The sequence below is a fragment of the Oryx dammah genome, unplaced genomic scaffold (genome assembly GCF_014754425.2).
Source record: "Oryx dammah isolate SB20612 unplaced genomic scaffold, SCBI_Odam_1.1 HiC_scaffold_26, whole genome shotgun sequence".
NCBI lineage: Eukaryota > Metazoa > Chordata > Mammalia > Artiodactyla > Bovidae > Oryx > Oryx dammah.
The window spans coordinates 5,536,063-5,554,902 of record NW_024070210.1 but is presented as its reverse complement, the minus strand read 5'-3'; the positions used below and the strand labels follow the sequence as shown (position 1 = coordinate 5,554,902).

General features: G+C 38.7%; 1 long non-coding RNA gene across 1 annotated transcript; it reads right to left on the bottom strand.

The window, feature by feature from the left end:
- Nucleotides 1–819: 819 nt before the first annotated feature.
- LOC120853566 lies at nt 820–14,350 on the bottom strand. Its single transcript, XR_005718812.1, has 3 exons — nt 14,238–14,350; nt 8,551–8,556; nt 820–831 (listed from the first exon to the last, which is right to left on the bottom strand). It is a non-coding gene; the product is annotated as an uncharacterized LOC120853566 (long non-coding RNA).
- Between the last annotated feature and the right edge of the window lie 4,490 nt (nt 14,351–18,840).

Sequence of the window (18,840 nt, the reverse complement as noted above, 5' to 3'; positions counted from 1 at the left end):
ACACATCCATGAAGCCAGCCCTGAAAAGAGCAGTAATAAACCCATCCCATATTTATGCAAATATTTTCATGAAAAAAATTACTGTATTTTCAAAAAATTGTGGGAAAGTGACATTGTTATTTCTTAATTGATTTATTTTTAATTGAAGGATAATTGCTTTACAATACTGTGTTAGTTTCTGTTATACATCAGCATGAATCAGCCATAGGTATACATATGTCCCCTCCGTCTTAAACTTCCTTCCCACCTCCTTCCCCATCCGACCCCTCTATGTTGTCACAGAACACAGGTTTTGAGCTCTCTTTGTCATACTTATTTAATGTGTATGCAGAGTACATCATGAGAAACTCTGGTCTGGATAAAGCATAAGCTGGAATCAAGATTGCTGAGAGAAATATCAATAAACTCAGATATGCAGGTGATACCACCATTATGGCAGAAAGTGAAGGGGAGCTAAAGAGCTTCTTGATAAAGGTGAAAGAGGACAGTGAAAAAGTTAGCTTAAAGCTCAACATTCAGGAAACTAAGATCATGGCGTCTGGCCCCATCACTTCATGACAAATAGATGGGGAAACAGTGGAAACAGTGGCTGACTTTATATTTTGGGGCTCCAAAATCACTGCAGATGGTGATTGCTGCCATGAAATAAAAAGATTCTTATTCCTTGGAAGAAAAGTTATGACCAACGTAGACAGCATATTAAAAATCAGAGACATTACTTTGCCAACAAAGGTCTGTCTAGTCAAGGCTATGGGTTTTCCAGTGGTCATGTATGGATGTGTGAGTTGGACTAGAAAGAAAGCTGAGTGCCAAAGAATTGATGGTTTTGAGCTGTGGTATTGGACAAAACTCTTGAGAGTCCCTTGGAATACAAGGAGATCCAGCCAGTCCATCCTAAAGGAGATCAGTCCTGGGTGTTCATTGGAAGGACTGATGTTGAAGCTGAAACTCCAATACTTTGGCCACCTAATGTAGAGAGCTGACTCATTTGAAAAGACCCTGATGCTGGGAAAGGCTGGAGGTGGGAGGAGAAAGGAACGACAGAGGATGAGATGGTTGGATGGCATCACCGACTCAATGGACATGAGTTTGGGTGAACTCCGGGAGTTGGTGATGGACAGGGAGGCTAGAGTGCTGCAGTCCATGCAGTCGCAAAGAGTCAGACAGGACTGAGCGACTGACCTGAACTGTATTGTCATGCAGCAAATTCCTACTGGCTATCTATTTTACGTAAGTTAATGTACATGTTTCCATGCTACTCTTTCAGTTCTTCTCACTCTCTCCGTCCCTCACTGCACCCACAAATGTGTTCTCTTTTGCAAATATTTTTAATGTCTGGTTTAATAGAAGACACCTGGAGTCTCATATCTGCTTCTGTACTGAATTTGTTGTAATGTATTGTTTTGGCTGAGATATTTGAAGAACATCAGGCTTCTCACAAATGTGTAGTTGGACAATACAGGCATATTTTAAAAATCATTTCAGAAAATTGTGGGTATTCTTATTTGAAATCCTACTAAAACTCAGTAAGTGGCAGTTTCTTATAAATCACTTACAGCAGGTAATCTGATACCATATTAATAAACATTTTACTCTTTTTAATTTTAATTCATCGGTTTATCTTTGACTAGATCTTTACCTATATGTGATTTTATAACACCATGCATTGCTCAATAGAAAACATTGGCTCGCTGAATTATGCAGATATTACAAATTTTGACACATTTCACTTTACAATGGGACTCAGATACTATCTTGTAATATCACTTTCAGTCTTATCAGAAGCTGTCAAGCACCCAGTGACTGATACAAGTTTTTGAAACTCACAATAATTTTTGCTTAAAACTCAAATTATATCATTGACAACCAATGTCAATTGTTTTCCTTGACATTTTCCAAGATGAGGCTTCATTCATTTTTGAGAAAATATCTGCCTAGCACCTAAACCTGAAAAAAGCACAATTTGTCAATCATTTCCTCCAAGTAAAGTTTTTATTTCATGAAAAAGGAGGCTAGTTCAGCTGGCAATTCAAACAGCAAAGTAGATATTCTTATTACGGATAACCATCACATCTAGACATTCGGCAAAAGAGCATGAATCACACTTCCTATTTTGTCCTAGAAAATATTAAATAAAATGACCTGGGATGAAGGTTCAAAATATTTAACAAGTTTTACTGATCCATGAAAGATATTTTAAAGGGATCTTTGCTTTGATTTTTACTCTATTTGGGTACTGGTGAACAATACAGTGGATACTAATTCAGTTTGCTGTCACAAATTTAATTTGTGTTAAGGTACCAGCAGCTGCATCCACTATTGTTTTCATAATACTGGGATACATATCAACATAGTGAAAAAGACAAATAATATTTTAGTATTTTTCCAAAATTGTTTTTGGCTTTATGGGCCCAGTAAATGGATTTTGAGAATCCAGATATTATGCATTGCCCACTGTTAGTAGGAAAATACTGCAGTAGGAGATGTTTACTCTGTCACTTGATAGGAAGGTCCTTTTGGGTTCTCACCCCATCTCTGAACCTCAATTTTCTCAAGCTGGGAGCAATAACACTTATCTACTAACAATAGATTCATTCTAGAGGTCAAAAGAAATCACGACTCTGAAAAGGTTGGAAAGTATTTATTTGTCTTTGTCTTCTTAAAATCATTATTGGTTTCTTGTTGCTAATACTAATAAAATCTATATTTCATTATGTGTTATGGCCCATGCACGGTACTTAATCACTTTTATATCTATTGTGCCTTTAATATGAGCCAAAATTCCTAGCTTACATTTCAGTTGATATCTGACCCAGAAGTCCATAATTTTTCTGTATGTCACAATACTTCTAAATTTTAAGACCAATGAAGAAAGAAAGAAGTTGGATCAGACTGGTTTTGACTAGAGAGCTATAGTTTCAAGAATTCCCATTCAAAGTGACAGAAAAATACTTGAAAATCCATAAATAATACTTAAAGAACTGCTCTTATATGTAGAACATTGTAGTGAGCAAATAAAAATGTTCTTCTTCAAAAAGTTATTGCAATAAATATGCAGACATCTCATCTAGAGCTTTATTTGGAAGAAAACAAAGCAAAGCAATAATGCGACCATGAGCTTTGATAAGGGAGCCCCTGCTGTTCTGACTTGCTATTTCTCTGAGTTTTTGTTTGTATGATTTCTATAGGAAGACAAATCTGGAATTAATTTATTACTGAGTAGCTATTCACAGGTAATATATTTTTTCCCCAGTAAAAGCACTCTTCTCACTGCTTTGTGAGCAAGTAATGAGTTTTAATACTTGAAAATCCACCAGAAAAGTTGAGATATGGGAGAAATGAGACACACCAACTAGGGTATCAAACGATACACAGATACAATCACTGGCAGGTTGTAACTAACCTGATTTAGGTTCAGGGGGATTCAGTAGAATTTTAAGGAAGTTTCTCCAAATCTATTCTAGCTATAATTTAATCCAACAGTAATCTATTTTCAGCTAAAATACTCCCCTCCCAACACACAGCCCTACCTACTGCTACTAACATGACCTGACCTCATCATAGCATTTATCACCAACTGAAATGGCTTGATATATTTTATTGAATCTATAACACTTTCAGTTATCAGACATTTCATTGTTTGGTGTACACCAAAAATTCCAACTGAATTATCTGGGATTAAGGATTTTAGTATTGATTTTAAAAACCTCTTCAATTGGATATTTTAAAGTAAAATAATGTCTCTTTTTCCAAAACTATCATCCTATTCATACCATTGCATAATATTTTTTTTTTGAAGTTTTACCCTTGACTCTGGAATTTTTTTCAAAGGCCATAATATTGTTTTGATGATGGTGATTTTAAAATCTTACCAAAATGTTTTAAGACATCAACTAGGACTCATTTCCTCTTCTTTAAACGGTTTTTGAGTGGTTCATGGACTGAAATTCAGGGGCTGAGGTTGTCCTCTCATGCCATCAGGAATAACAGCCAAGTTCACCTATGTGTAGGCTGTGACAATTTGTTACTCTTGCCACCCAATCTCCTATAATTGAGAGAAGCCATCCCAACTTCAAAGATGTTAAACATGTGGCAGATTCACGTGGATGTATGGCAAAACCAATACAATATTGTAAAGTAATTAACCTCCAATTAAAATAAATAAATTTATATTTTTAAAAAATAAATAAAAGGATTATAAAAGTAAAAAAAAAGAGTCTGATTTATTTTTTAATGTGTGTAGTTTTCTTATATTTTTTCCTCCCATTGGCGTATAAGCTCCTTGAAGGTGAGTGTGCTGTGTGCCTTGTGTCTCAGTTGTGTCCAACTCTCTGTGACCCCCTGGACTGCAGCCTGCCAAGCTCCTTTGTCCATGGGATTCTCTGGGCAAGAATACTGGAGTGGAGTGGCATGTCCTTCTCCAGCGGATCCTCCTGACCCAGAGATTGAACCCATGTCTCACACAAGGCATCAGATTCCTTACCGCTGAGCCGCCAGGGACGCCTCCCTGAAGCTAAGGCCCTATCTTTATTGTCTATCCAAGTGCCTAAGTTGAACATTACTAGATACAGGTATTAAATACACATGATTTAGATGAATGATGAATAAAAGCTCAACACTGACGTGAAAGCTTTACAGGAAGATGGAAATAAGGGATGCTTGACTAAACAAGGGCTTTCTCATCAGAAAGACTGCTAACTCCTTAATCCCACGTGGCCACACTGGCCATACGACATGACATAAATATTGAAGCTCTATAAGCCTCAAAATAAGAATAAAACTGCCCACCTTGTGGATGCTGGTTTGCTGAGTTTTGACCAACAGATATAAAGCAAACCTTAGCACAGGATCTGTAGGCAGTTTCTACTAAATAAGAAACTCGAGCTGCTTCATCTTTTGGAATCTGGTGTTAACTGCAGCCCTGAGATCAGAACTTTAATTGGGGGGAAAAGAAAACAAAAATGTTGTTATTGTTTCAGGTGAACAGCAAAGGGACTCAGCCATACCTATATATGTATCCATTCTCCCCCAGACTCTCTTCCCACACAGGCTGCCACATAACATTGAGCAGAGTTCCCTGTGCTATGCAGTAGATCCTTGGTTATCCATTCTAAAGACAGCAGTTTGTAAATGTCCATCCCAAACTCCCTAACTATCCCTTGCCCCTGTCCTTCCCCCTACAGCAATCATAAGTTCCTTCTCTAAGTTTGTGAGTCTAATATAAGACACCCAAACTTTTATAAATGTTTATATTCATTTTTCTCACATCAGGTCTTAGTTGTCGCAAGTGGGATCTTTAGTTGCTGCAGGTGGGGTCTAGCTCCCTGACCAGGGATCGAACCCGGACTCCATGCCCAGGGAGCATGGAGTCTTAGCCACAGGACCACCAGGGAAGTTCCAGGAAAGACCTTTTTCTTGGCTCTCAGAGTTTACACAGTTGTGGAAAGAACAGTCTGGAGGAACAGAACTCTCTGCATTTGTACATCTGAAGTCTGTTTGCTCCTCCCCTCCAGTCCAACATCTGAAACCTAGGAAAAACAAGAGTGCTGAGAGACAAGGCCCAGTGGAAGGAGGTAAAAATAATGTGCCCATTCACTGCAACTCAAAACGAAAAGCATATTATGACTGTGATGACTTGGAAGTTTGTGACGTTTCAGAAGACAGAATTCTCTGAATTCTCATCATCAAGTGTCAGGGTTATGCGGCTCTTGATTGTCTGCAGAAAGGAGACAGGTGGGACTAAAGTTTGGAAAGAAGGTTTGATATTTATGTATGGATTATCACCCACACGCCCGGAAGTGTACAGCAGCTCAAAGCAGGCCGTGTTTTCTCCTTCTAAAGAGCCAGTGACGAAGGAGGAGGCTGATGTACCTGTCAAAGTAAGCTAGACTGCAGGCAGGAAAATGAGGCAAAGACAGCAAGCGCACTCTGCATCACCCAAAGAAAACTTCACTGATGCAACTGAGATGGGAACCAATTTTTGGATTTAGTTATCTTGCTACTTAGTATTTAGCCACCATTCCCTATGCATGGACGTGCTTAGCTTGTCAGTAAATTCCCTGAAGATTTTAATAATTTTACCAATGTGATTGATAGTAATGTTATATATACATATATATATATATTTGGGTATTTTATAGCTCTCTAATTTTCCTAATGATGACTGCTTCAGAAATCAAGAGAAAGGGAATGAAGATAAGGTACTACAAGTTGGAAACAAGCAGAGGAATGTAGATTATCAAGTCAAAGATGTTAGCTGAATTCAAAATTATAACAATGATGCTAACACATATGGAAAAGAGATTATGAATTCAGGAGCATGTTCTGAAACCTTAAAAGTAAAATAAATGAAAATATTTAATCTAAATGGTGAAACCCTAAAGCAAAGAAAACAATGTCACTGATCTCAAGAGATGTCAATGTAGCTCCTTTCAATGGATTGGATAGATGGTAGTATTGTCAGAGGGCTTCTACTGAATTTACTTTGACTGCTAGAATTGTGATTTTTCAGACTGATATAGAGCCTTCAAATAATACACTAGTTCATGTTTCATTTAGCATTCCATTTGAAATCATCTACAAATCACATAAGCATAAAGGTGTGTGTTTGTAAAACATGCCTTTTACTTTATTGCTCTCACCAAAATTAATTCTGTCACACACATATTTTGAAAAACTTTTGCTGGTTTTCCAACATGCCTTTGCTGTTCTTCAGTCATGGTGGTCCCAAAGTCCAAACCACTGAAGCCTCTGGCCTTATTTTCACCCCATGCAGTAAACTGCACAGTCTCGCGATGTCAGTGAGCACACTGGACGCGGTACATGTCATGTGTCAAAATAAACTCCTTGAAATAATAGGAGCTTCATTTAAACAAAAAAAGACCACAGTTCCCCATATCTTTTTCTTTTCATTTCATTTTCTAACTCATAAAACCATGAACCAATTTGAATGTTTAGCTTCCCTTCTGGTTTGATTTCTTCCATGCCAAGTGATGCCCACGGGAGTATTTTACCTGGTGCTATAATGGGAGACTTGACAGACCTTAATATATCCCTGCAATGTTTTCCTCAGTTATATACTCTTTTCTCTGTATTTTTTGGACATATTTCAGATGGTCTTGACCATTAAGTTTCTGTAAATGGATATTTTTCAGAGAGTTCCTTGAAAATTCCTGTACAGCAATTTAATAGCCTTTATGGCAGACCCTATTATTAAGATAAACAAGATTTTCAATTATTTAGCATGTAAAATGTTACATAGAGATGATGCTGGTTGAAATTATTTGATGTGGATGTGCTAGATAAAATAAACACATTTTCTATTTCCTGTACACTTCTGAACTCAAATGTTGAAGGAGTTTGAACACTGATGTGATATATTTTTTGAAAGACAGAAGGATGAGATCAACAATCCAAGGAAATGGCCAATGATTTCTTGAAATCCTGTGATAGATAATGAATAATGGTTAATATGAGTTTTATTATTATTTTATATATTGCATGCTTTGTATCATTCTGACATACTTGTTCTCCATTTTTATTCACTCATTCATGCAACAATTATTTTGAGTGTCCATTATGTGCTAGGCAACATCTGGTTTTAAGGAGGAAGAGCAAAGAATAAGTAAACAGGGCAATTGAAATAAGTTCTGACAAATATTGAGAAAGAAAAATGTACAAAATATGGAAGGAAGTATAGTAGAAGAACAGTTAACCCAGATTGGTAATAAAGAGTGGTTCCCTGCAAAAAGTTACTGCTTGTTAATGTCTGAAGGATGTTTAGGACTAGTTGGAGTGAGTTAGCATGGGGGAATTTTTAATCACCTGTAGGACCTTTTGCAATAAAATGAGTAGTTGATCAATACGACAGAAGTGTGTGGTCTGTACACTATCAATTTATTTTAACCATCTTCATATACAGCAACTAATCCTATGAATTCAAAGTGTCCTTCAGTTGCCTTTGAGTGTGTTTATAATAGAATGCAATTAGTTTTTAAATAAAATTGCCTGTGACATTCTCTGCCTTTAAAGAGGAAAGGAAGAGCTGGTGAATTTCTTTCATTGGGAAATAACCTCATATCAATCTTTATACAGAAATTGATGACTCAGTCAGTCAGTCAGTTCAGTCACTCAGTCGTGTCCGACTCTTTGTGACCCCATGAATTACAGCACACCAGGCCTCCCTGTCCATCACCAACTCCCGGAGTTCACTCAGACTCATGTCCATTGAGTCAGTGATGCCATCCAGCCATCTCATCCTCTGTTGTCCCCTTCTCCTCCTGCCCCCAATCTCTTCCAGCATCAGAGTCTTTTCCAATGAGTCAACTCTTTGCATGAGGTGGCCAAAGTACTGGAGCTTCAGCTTTAGCATCATTCCTTCCAAAGAAATCTCAGGGTTGATCTCCTTCAGAATGGACTGTTGGATCTCCTTGCAGCCCAAGGGACTCTCAAGAGTCTTCTCCAACACCACAGTTCAAAAGCATCAATTCTTCGGTGCTCAGCCTTCTTCACAGTCCAACTCTCACATCCATACATGACCACAGGAAAAACTACAGCCTTGACTAGACGGACCTTAGTCGGCAAAGTAATGTCTCTGCTTTTGAATATGCTATCTAGGTTGGTCATAACTTTTCTTCCAAGGAGTAAGCGTCTTTTAATTTCATGGCTGCAGTCACCATCTGCAGTGATTTTGGAGCCCCCCCAAATAAAGTCTGACACTGTTTTCACTCTTTCCCCATTTATTTCCCATGAAGTGATGGACCAGATGCCATGATCTTCGTTTTCTGAATGTTGAGCTTTAAGCCAACTTTTTCGCTCTCCTCTTTCACTTTGATCAAGAGGCTTTTTAGTTCCTCTTCACTTTCTGCCATAAGGGTGGTGTCATCTGCATATCTGAGGTGATTGATATTTCTCCTGGCAATCTTGATTCCAGCTTGTGCTTCTTCCAGCCCAGCGTTTCTCATGATGTACTCTGCATAGAAGTTAAATAAGCAGGATGACAATATACAGCCTTGACGTACTCCTTTTCCTATTTGAAACCAGTCTGTTGTTCCATGTACAGTTCTCACTGTTGCTTCCTGACCTGCATACAGATTTCTCAGGAGGCAGGGTCAGGTGGTCTGGTATTCCCATCACTTTCAGAATTTTTCAGAGTTTATTGTGATCTACACAATCAAAGCCTTTGGCATAGTCAATAAAGTAGAAATAGATGTTTTTCTGGAACTCTCTTGCTTTTTCCATGATCCAGCGGGTGTTGGTAGTTTGATCTGTGGTTCCTCTGCCTTTTCTAAAACCAGCTTGAACATCAGGAAGTTCATGGTTCACATATTGCTAGAAAGAAAAGTCTAAACTTCCAATAGTCTACTAATTCTTCAGTACTATTAAATTATCAAAAAAAATTTTTTAAGTAAATTTTATTCAACGCATACTGGAAAGGTAAAGACAGATGCAGAAGCCTAAGCCACAGAGAGCTAAGTAGTGAGGCATAAAATGGGGGGGAGAGACGGGAGGTAGAGGTTTTTTTTTTTTTTACACATTTATTTATTTACTTGGCTTTGTCAGGTCTTCGTTGGATCTTCGCTGCATCAGTCAGGATCTTTCCTTGTGGAAACTCTAGTGTTTCTGCACCAGAGCTCTCGAACTGTGGCTCTTGGTCTCCACTGGGTATGGGCTCTGAAGCTGCAGTGGGCAGGCTTAGTTGCTCTGAGGCATGTGGGATCTTCGTTACCGCACTAGGGATCAAACCTGTGTTCCCTGCGTTACAGGTAGATTCTTTACTGTCTGAGCCGCCAGAGCAGCCCTTGTACACTTTGGTGTGGAGCAAAGCAAAGAGAAATTCAAGGAACTGATGAATCTCACGGTATCTGGGTATCTGGGCAGGATGCGGGGCATCACAAAGGACATGGGTCAAAGGGTTCAAGTCCGTTTCACACAAATATCAGACAGGATGACCTAAACTGTCACCTGGCTGCCATAGAACCTTTGAAGAATTATGGTGCAAAGTCTTTACACGTCTTGTTGCTGCTCAGTTGCTACGTCTTGGCTGACTCCTTGCCACCCCATGGAGTGCGGCGCACCAGGTTTCCCTGTCCTTCACTGTGTCCCGCGGTGTGCTCAAACACACGTCCACTGATTCGCTGAGGTCATCCAATCATCTCTTTCTCTGTCGTCCTCTTCTCCTCTTGCCTGCCATCTTCACCAGATCTTTCCTCAATTTTTACACATCTGAGACAATATTATAGAGTCAACTTTCAAATGTGTGTTTCAGTGAAGGCGTCACAGCAGCAGCAGTCTCACATCGTTAGTATCCATTGTAGAAATATTGCTGTTTTATAATTAGTTTCAAACACATTTCTCACTCGCTTGAACTTCTTAATTATGTTTTTCTTAGGCTTATATTAAAATGTTGTTTTGTTTTTTTTTTTTTGTCCTCAGCATAGTTTGGCTAGGCTAATGGAAAATTAGGCTAAGTTGGTTGATAAATGCTACAGTGTCTTAAAACAGGTGACTGAAAATGGACTGAATTCTGAATACTCTATTCGATTCTTGTAGATTCAAATAGTTTGCTTTGCTAGAAAGATTTTTGATCAGCCATCCCATGCATGTGCTGAAAACAGCTGAATATATATTTTGATTTACCAACTATTAGATAAGCGTTAACTTTCCCTAAACAGTACTTTTGACTGCAGGCCATAATTCCACACACACACAGACACAAAAGTGTAAGTATAAACTTTAAACTTACTAATATGTGGAGGAACACTTAAGTAGCTCAAAACACAATTCATGATTCCGTTGCACTTTTCTGCCTCTATGCAACTTTTTCAGGGTTATAGAACTAGGAATAAACATTTGTGTTCCATGACTTCAGAAAATTGATGCTGGGCTAAGGTTCTTGTCGGGATATCGTCAGTCTTTTCCCCTGGGAAAGCAACATCAGGCTAGGCACCTCAAAACTGAATAGAATCAAATAATCCAATTTGCTTTTTATCCTTCATAGCATTTACTTTTTGCATTTCATTTAGTTTCATCAATAAAACGTCAGCTCTTTTTCAGTGTGGTCAGATTGGGATGTTTTATTTGTTATTTAAAATTTTTAGTTTTTAATGTTTAGTGTAAACTTAGAACCAGTCCAAGTGGGCCTCTGGAATGTCCTTGAAAAGATTTAAATAAAACCAAAATCTGTTTCATTTATTGCCAAAAATAAGCTCATGAAGTGATTTTGTTCTTATTAGGCTTCACAGCTCTTCAATCTTCATTCTTTTGTGAAACTGAAATCATGGATCAAAGCTAAATCTTTAGTGTCCTTTTAATTTTGAAAGCATGTTAAGAAAGTAACTGACCTCTAGTCCATGCAATATGAGTGGGATCATATAATTTATTTTTTTTTTAATTTATTTATTTATTTTTAATTTTTACTTTACAATTCTGTATTGGTTTTGGCATAGATATGCCACTTATTGCATCAATTGCCCATAGATTCATCTGGGGATGAAAAATTCTTCAAACTCATCACCACACTGCTATCTACCTGCAAATGAAAATCTTAAATAATTTCTCTTGCATGAAAGTTAATTTAACTTGACCCTCTTGAAGTCCTCTCTTTATTTGGTTGGAATTTGTTGATTCAGAGTAAACCTATTAGTTATGACAAATATTGAACTGAAAGGAGAAAGTAGAAGATGCCTCTAAGTATACTAGAAAACTGTTGAATTTTTCTGGTTCCCTGTTTTTTCCTGAGGGTTTCTAAGACTGTTTTAAATCCTGAATAACTGCTGGCCACTTTAGTTCAGCCTTGAACTCTATTTAATTGAAAAATGGAATGAGAAAATAGGAAAAAGCAAAACTGATGAGATTTCTATGGTCAAAGAATGTTAACTCATTTGATTTTCCTGAAATTCTAGACACAAAGCAATTCTACACACATTGCTAGATGTTGCCTGTGGCTTGTGTTAGAAATGTCACTTCACGGAAGCTCTTTGAGGCTATTATATATGTGTACAGTATAGCGTTGCTCCTCTAGGGCAGAGGATTTCACTGGATGATCAACAGCCTGAGGACTTCTGCCTTGAACTTGAAAAATATTGGTTTGTGAAAGTGACTGTACTCTGCAAATGTATTTGTTTCCAAATTTTGTTTCTTCTGAATTCTTCTCCTTAGATGTGTATTATCATTGCACTGAGAGAGGAACATGTCTCTAATTTAAGTGAAAAATGAAATATTTAATTGGAAATGAAAAGTAGTCTGAAAACCATTCCCTGATCCCTCCTGAATACAGCACAAAGCTATAAGATGCAAGAAACATTTAGAAACACAGTTATGAATGTCAAATTCCCAAAGCCTTTCTTTGTTCTCTTACTTTTGTCCTCTGCTTGCTCAGCTCCCTCACTAACCCAAACCAAACATTTATTTATTGGAATTTCTTCTATTTGGCAATCCTGTACTAATTTCAGTGATGAAACCAAATGGGAGAAAACACTGTTCTGTTCATCAAGAAATTATAAGCGAATGTATGTAGAGTACTAATCACAGAACACAATCATAGACAATGCGAGTTTTGTAAATGGTATTAAAGCTTCCTGTACGTGGACGTGTTAGTGAATGTGTTTGCACAACATGCATATTCAGTTCAGTTGGTCGTTCAGTCATGTCTGACTCTGTGATGCAAGGGACTGCAGCACTCCAGGCCTCCCTGTCCATCATCAACTCCCCGAGCTTGCTCAGACTCCTGTCCATTGACTCAGCGATGCCATCCAACCATCTCATCCTGAGTCAGCCCCTTCTCCTCCTGCTTTCAACCTTTCCCAGCATCAGAGTCTTTTCCAGTGAGTCAGTTCTTCACATCACATGGCCAAAGTCTTGGAGCTTCAGCCTCAGCATCAGTTCTTTCAGTGAATATTCAGGACCAATTTCCTTTAGGATTGACTGGTTGGATCTCCTTGCAGTCCAAGGGACTCTGAACATCATGGTTCAAAAGCATTCTTTCTTTCCTGATCAGCTTTCTTTATAGTCCAACTCTCACATCCATACATGATTGCTGGAAAAATGAAAGTTTTGACTATACAGACCTTTGTCAGCAAAGTAATGTCTCTGCTTTTTAATAAACGGTCTAGATTGGTCATAGCTTTTCTTCCAAGGAACTTAATGGCTTTTAATTTCATGGCTGGAGTCACCATCAGCAGTGATTTTGGAGCCCAAGAAAACACAGTCTTGATGTGCTCCTTTCACAGTTTGGAACCAGTCCATTGTTCCATGTCCATTGCTTCTTGACCTGTGTACAGATTTCTCAGGAGGCAGGTAAAGTGGTCTGGTATTCCCATCTCTTTAAGAATTTTGCATATTATGTTGCATCCACACAGTCAAAGGCTTTGGCATAGTCAATAAAGCAGAAGTAGATGTTTTTCTGGAACTCTCTTGCTTTTTTAATAATCCAATGGGTGTTGTCAACTTAATCTCTGCTTCCTCTACCTTTTCTAATCCAACTTGAGCATCTGGAAGTTCTCGGTTCATATACTGTTGAAACCTTGCTTGATGAATTTTGAGCATTACTTTGCTAGCATGTGAAATGAGTACGATTGTGTGGTATTTTGAAATTCTTTGGCATTGTTTTTCTTTGGGATTGGAAAGAAAACTGACCTTTTCCAGCCCCGTGGCCACTGCTGAGTTTTCCAAATTTGCTGGCATATTGAGGGCAGCACTTTCATAGCATTATCATTTAGGATTTGAATTAGCTTGACTCAAATTCCATCACCTTCACTAACTTTGTTCATAGTGATGCTTCCTAAGGCCTACTTGACTTGACATTCCAGGACGTCTGACTCTAGGTGAGTGATCATATCACCGTGGTTATCTGAGTCATGAAGACCTTTTTTGTACAGTTCTGTGTTTTCTTGCCACCTCTTCTTAATATCTTCTGCTTCTGTTAGGTCCATACCATTTCTGTCCTTTATTGAGCCGAACTTTGCATGAAATGTTCCCTTGGTATCTCTAATTTTCTTGAAGAGATCTCTAGTCTTTCCCATTCTATTGTTTTCCCCTATTTCTTTGCATTGATCACATAGGAAGACTTTCTTACCTCGCCTTGCTATTCTTTGGAACCCTGCATTCAGATGAATTAAAAGGAAAGTACCTCTTTTGCTGTTAACGTCTTTCCTTTCCTCTGCTATTTGTAAGGCCTCCTTGGACAACCATTTTGCCTTTTTGCATTTCTTTTTATTCAGGATGGTCTTCAGGTGTACCTCCTGTACAGTGTCATGAACGTCCGTCCATAATTCTTCCTGCACTCTATTAGATCTAATCTCTTGAATCTATTTGTCACTTACATTGTATAATTATAAGGGATTTGAGTTAGGTCATACTTGAATGGTCTAGTGGTTTTCCCCACTTTCTTCAATTTAAGTCTGAATTTGGCAATAAGGAGTTCATGATTTGAGGCACAGTCAACTCATGGTCTGGTTTTGGCTAACTGTATAGAGCTTCTCCATCTTCAGCTGTGAAGAATAGAATCAATCTGATTTTGATGCTGCCCATCTGGTGATGTCCATGTGTAGCGTCTTCTCTTGTGTTGTTGGAAGAGGGTGTTTGCTATGACCAGTGTGCTCTCTTGGCAGAACTCTATTAGCCTCTGACCTGCTTCATTTTTTACTCCAAGGCCAATTGCCTGTTACTCCAGGTGTTTCTTGTCTTCCTACTTTTTCTTTCCAATCCCATATGATGAAAAGGACATCTTTTTTTGGTGTTAGTTCCAGAAGGTCTTGTATGTCATCATATTACTCTTTAACTTCAGCTTCTTCAGCATTAGTGATTGGGGCATAGACTTGGATTACTGTGATATTGAGTGATTTCCCTCACTTTGTGGAAGAATGAAAAAAATTATGCACTAATATGTGTGTTTGCCTTGGCAAGACCAACCAAGGCAAACATACATATTGGTAGTTGTTTAGTCACTAAGTTATGTCTGAGTCTTGCAACCCCATGGACTGTAGCCTGCCAGGCCCCTCTGTCCATGGGGATTCTCTAGGCAAGAATATTGGAGTTGCTTGCCACTTCCTTTTCCAACATGTTAGTGCACAATATTTTTCATCCTTCCACACTGTGATGTAGATACATATATAGATAGATAGATAGATAATAAATAGATAGATAGATAGATAGATAGATAATCATTTCATATTGCATGCACAATTGTCAATAATAAAATTTCTATGAGTGATCTGGCCACCCCTACCAAAATATAAGTGTAAATGTAATGCTTTTAAACAACCCCACCCATTCCCCTGCACTTTATATTTAATTATTCTGCTTAGAGTAGAACCCAAGATGGTTATTTCCATTCTGCCTTTTGAACTCCTCGTCTTTTCTTTCCATATGCATCAAAAAGTATAGTAGGTCATTCTGTTAGCTGGAGCAAGTGCTCAGTTCTCAGTTGTGTCTGACTCTGTGACTCCGTGGACTGCATAGTCTGCCAGGCCCCACTGTCCGTGGAATTTTCCACGCAAGACTACTGGAATGGGTTGCCACTTCCTATTCCAGGGGATTTTCCCCACCCAGTGTTAGAACTTGCCACTCCTGCATTGGCAGGTGGAGTCTTTGCCACCAGTGTCAGATAGAAAGCCCCATGCAGTATAAATATTCCCTGTGATATGGCATTTTGAAATCCTGGCTAGATATCCAGAATTCCCATCTTTCTGTGAAACTGAAAAGTCATAACCTGCAGGCTTTCAGAGGAGACTCAGTTCTGGAGAAAAAGAATATATGCAGATGACTGGAGTTATCACTTTTCGTCTGGGACATCATGACAACGTGTAGCAGCAGAAAGAAAAATAAAATGGGAGCATCAAAGTGTAGTTTGTCAAGAGATAGGCCCTGACATATGGTCCAACAAGAACTGACATTTCCACTATGTGTGGAGGAGCCACCGCAGCATTCACTCTCCTTCTGAGTCCCATTATTTGCAGACGATGCTGTCGGGAAGTTATCAACTAGGCAAACAGTAGATTGTCAGCGAGCATTAGTTGATCTTACAAAACATGCACACACCAGATTGCAGTCACAGTCTGAAAATTCCTTGAGATCAGTTAACGAACAAGAAACACACTCTCTTTGCCATTATCATACTTCTGTACCAATGCCTCCCCTACATACCCCTTTTAAAGCACTACTTATTTCAATAAGGAAAAGATAACTGTGAAGCTGAATGAGGAGGTGATGAAAGGATTCAAATTGAAGGGATGATCAGCAAGCATGTGAAATACTGTCACACACTAATATGAGGTCAGGTTGTAGTTCCTCAGGAAAGCAGGGTGGCGTAAGCAAAATCACTGGAGTGAAAATTATAGATTATATTCAGAAAAGGTCAACTTGTTTAGAGTATAAAATTTGTGTAGCGAAGTAATGATAGGAAATGGCAGATCTACTCCCAGAATCTCGCTTCCTAGAGCCTACTGTACTTCTTTCTAAATTCTAGAGAGATTAGCCTACATATTTAATTCAATTTATGTCCCTTAAAAATATAGCACATGAATACTCTTTTCTCTGCTGGCCATTCATTGTTGAAAAAAAAAAACAAGCTAAATGCCCACTCTCACGGAATTTAAGCTCCAATTTGGTGCTTGGGGATGGTGGGAGATGGGTGGGAAAGAAGCAGGTGAACTAACAGTAAATAAGTTAATTAATAAAATATAGCACATAAAAGATAATAACCCTTGAGTCCTTGTTATTCTGAACTTTGGACTGTCTTATTCTTACATTGTTGGGTAGCCTTGGATTGCAGTATGACAAGTGGGAGTGGGAGGGAGAGTGTTTTATCACTTAAAGAAATTTACTTATGAATTGACTGGTTGGATCTCCTTGCAGTCCAAGGGACTCTCAAGAGTCTTCTCCAACACCAAAGTTTAAAAGCATCAATTCTTTGAACACCGCAGTTCAAAAGCATCAAGGAGCTCAAACCAGTCAATCCTAAAGGAAATCAGTACTGAATATTCACTGGAAGGACTGAAGGTGAAGCTGAAGCTCCAATACTTTGGACACCTGACGAGAAGAGTCAACTCATTGGAAAAGACCCTGATGCTGGGAAAGATTGAAGGCAGGAGGAGAAGGGGACGAGAGAGGATGAGATGGTTGAATGGCATCACCGACTCAATGGACGTGAGTCTGAGCAAGCTCCAGGAGCTGGTGATGGACAGGGAAACCTGGTGTACTGTAGTCCATGGGGTCGCAAAGAGTCAGACACGACTGAGTGACTGAACTGAACTGAACTTATAAGTTGCAATCAGTTAGAAGTGTCCTCTGATGACCTGAAATCTCAGTTGAGAAAAGTCATATGGAGACGAGAGAAACTTCATTTCTTTTAAATATGTATTTACTGCCTAGAGTATGCCATATACTCTTTCAGGGTTTAGCATTGATATACACAGAAAACTTCCTGCCATCTAAGGTTTACTTTCTGGGAAGGAAGGGGGAGGTAAATAAACACATTAATCAATCAAATGCATGTTAAAATGTAGAATGTGGACGCAGGTTTGATCTCTGGTCAGGGAACTAAGATCCTATAGGCCATAGCGTGCTGCCAAAAAAAAAAAAAAATGTGTTAGTTCCTGTTAAGTGCTCTGAAGAAGGATAGAGCAGAGGAGGGGGATGGTAATGGAAGGATGGTGCTGGTACAATTTTAAAAAAGAATAGGAAAGATCTCTCTTTTAAAAGTAATGACATTTACACAAAAGTCTAAACAGGTAATCACGTGCATATTTAGCGGAAGAGGTTCTAAGTAAGAAAAAAGAGAAGTGCACACTCCTTAGGCCTGACATGTTCAAGGAGCCCGAGAGGATCCATGTGGTGGGAAGGATGTTAGCATGTGGGCTCTGAAATCAGAGAGAGCTGGACAGCCAGATCATGGGGCATGCTGCAAGGAAACGTGTCTATTAAGTAGTTGTCACACTAGCTTGCTTATGTTGGAGGTATTTTTAGAACTAATTTATTATCCTGAGCAAGGCCTTCTTCATGGTACCTGACCTGACTCCATCCCCATACTAAAGATCTGGTTAGAAAACTGAGATGTAAGCAGTGAGATCACCAACTTAATGGGCATGAGGTTAGCAAACTCCAGGAGATTGTGATGGACAGGGAAGCCTGGCGTGCTGCAGTTCATAGGGTTGCAAAGAGTCGGATACAACTCAGTGACTGAACAATAACGAGCTATTAGATGCTCTAATCAGTTAAAGCATTAGCTGAGGGGCTGAAGGACAGGTGTCCAGCCTTCATTCTGTAGAATTTTTTCTGGCTTTGTTAAAGGTACCATATAGATAATAAAAGAAGGGGCATGGGAAATTCAGTTTTCTTGCAAACACCCACAAAATGCTGTGATCTAAGTATTGAGTTGAGGCTCTTACCATAAAAATGACCCCTGTATCCTGTATCTCATAAAGTAGGGGGCACTATTTGAATCATTTTGACGACCCTTCAGCAATGACTATGAAGAAGGCCACAACTAGGGATTTTGGTTATAAGTGCAGACAGTGGTTAAGAGACTATTTTTAACCCTACTCTTTTATCCAATCAACCAACTGCTCATTTTGTCTTGGATAACAAGTCCCTCTCCCATCAATAACCAGGGAAGAACCTCCCAGCTCTAAGAGTGCCTGGTGCTCCGTGAGTATCTGGAGAATGAGAAAGTGTGCAATATGTATTCAGAAATACAGGCTGATTATTTTACATACACACATAACTGAATATTTCACATGATTATAATCAAGGGCATGCTGTTTGCTTTAGAAATAAAAATTAAGTAGATTATTTCAAAAATATTTGGGATACCTGAAATATGGGTATTCAAAATGATGCCAT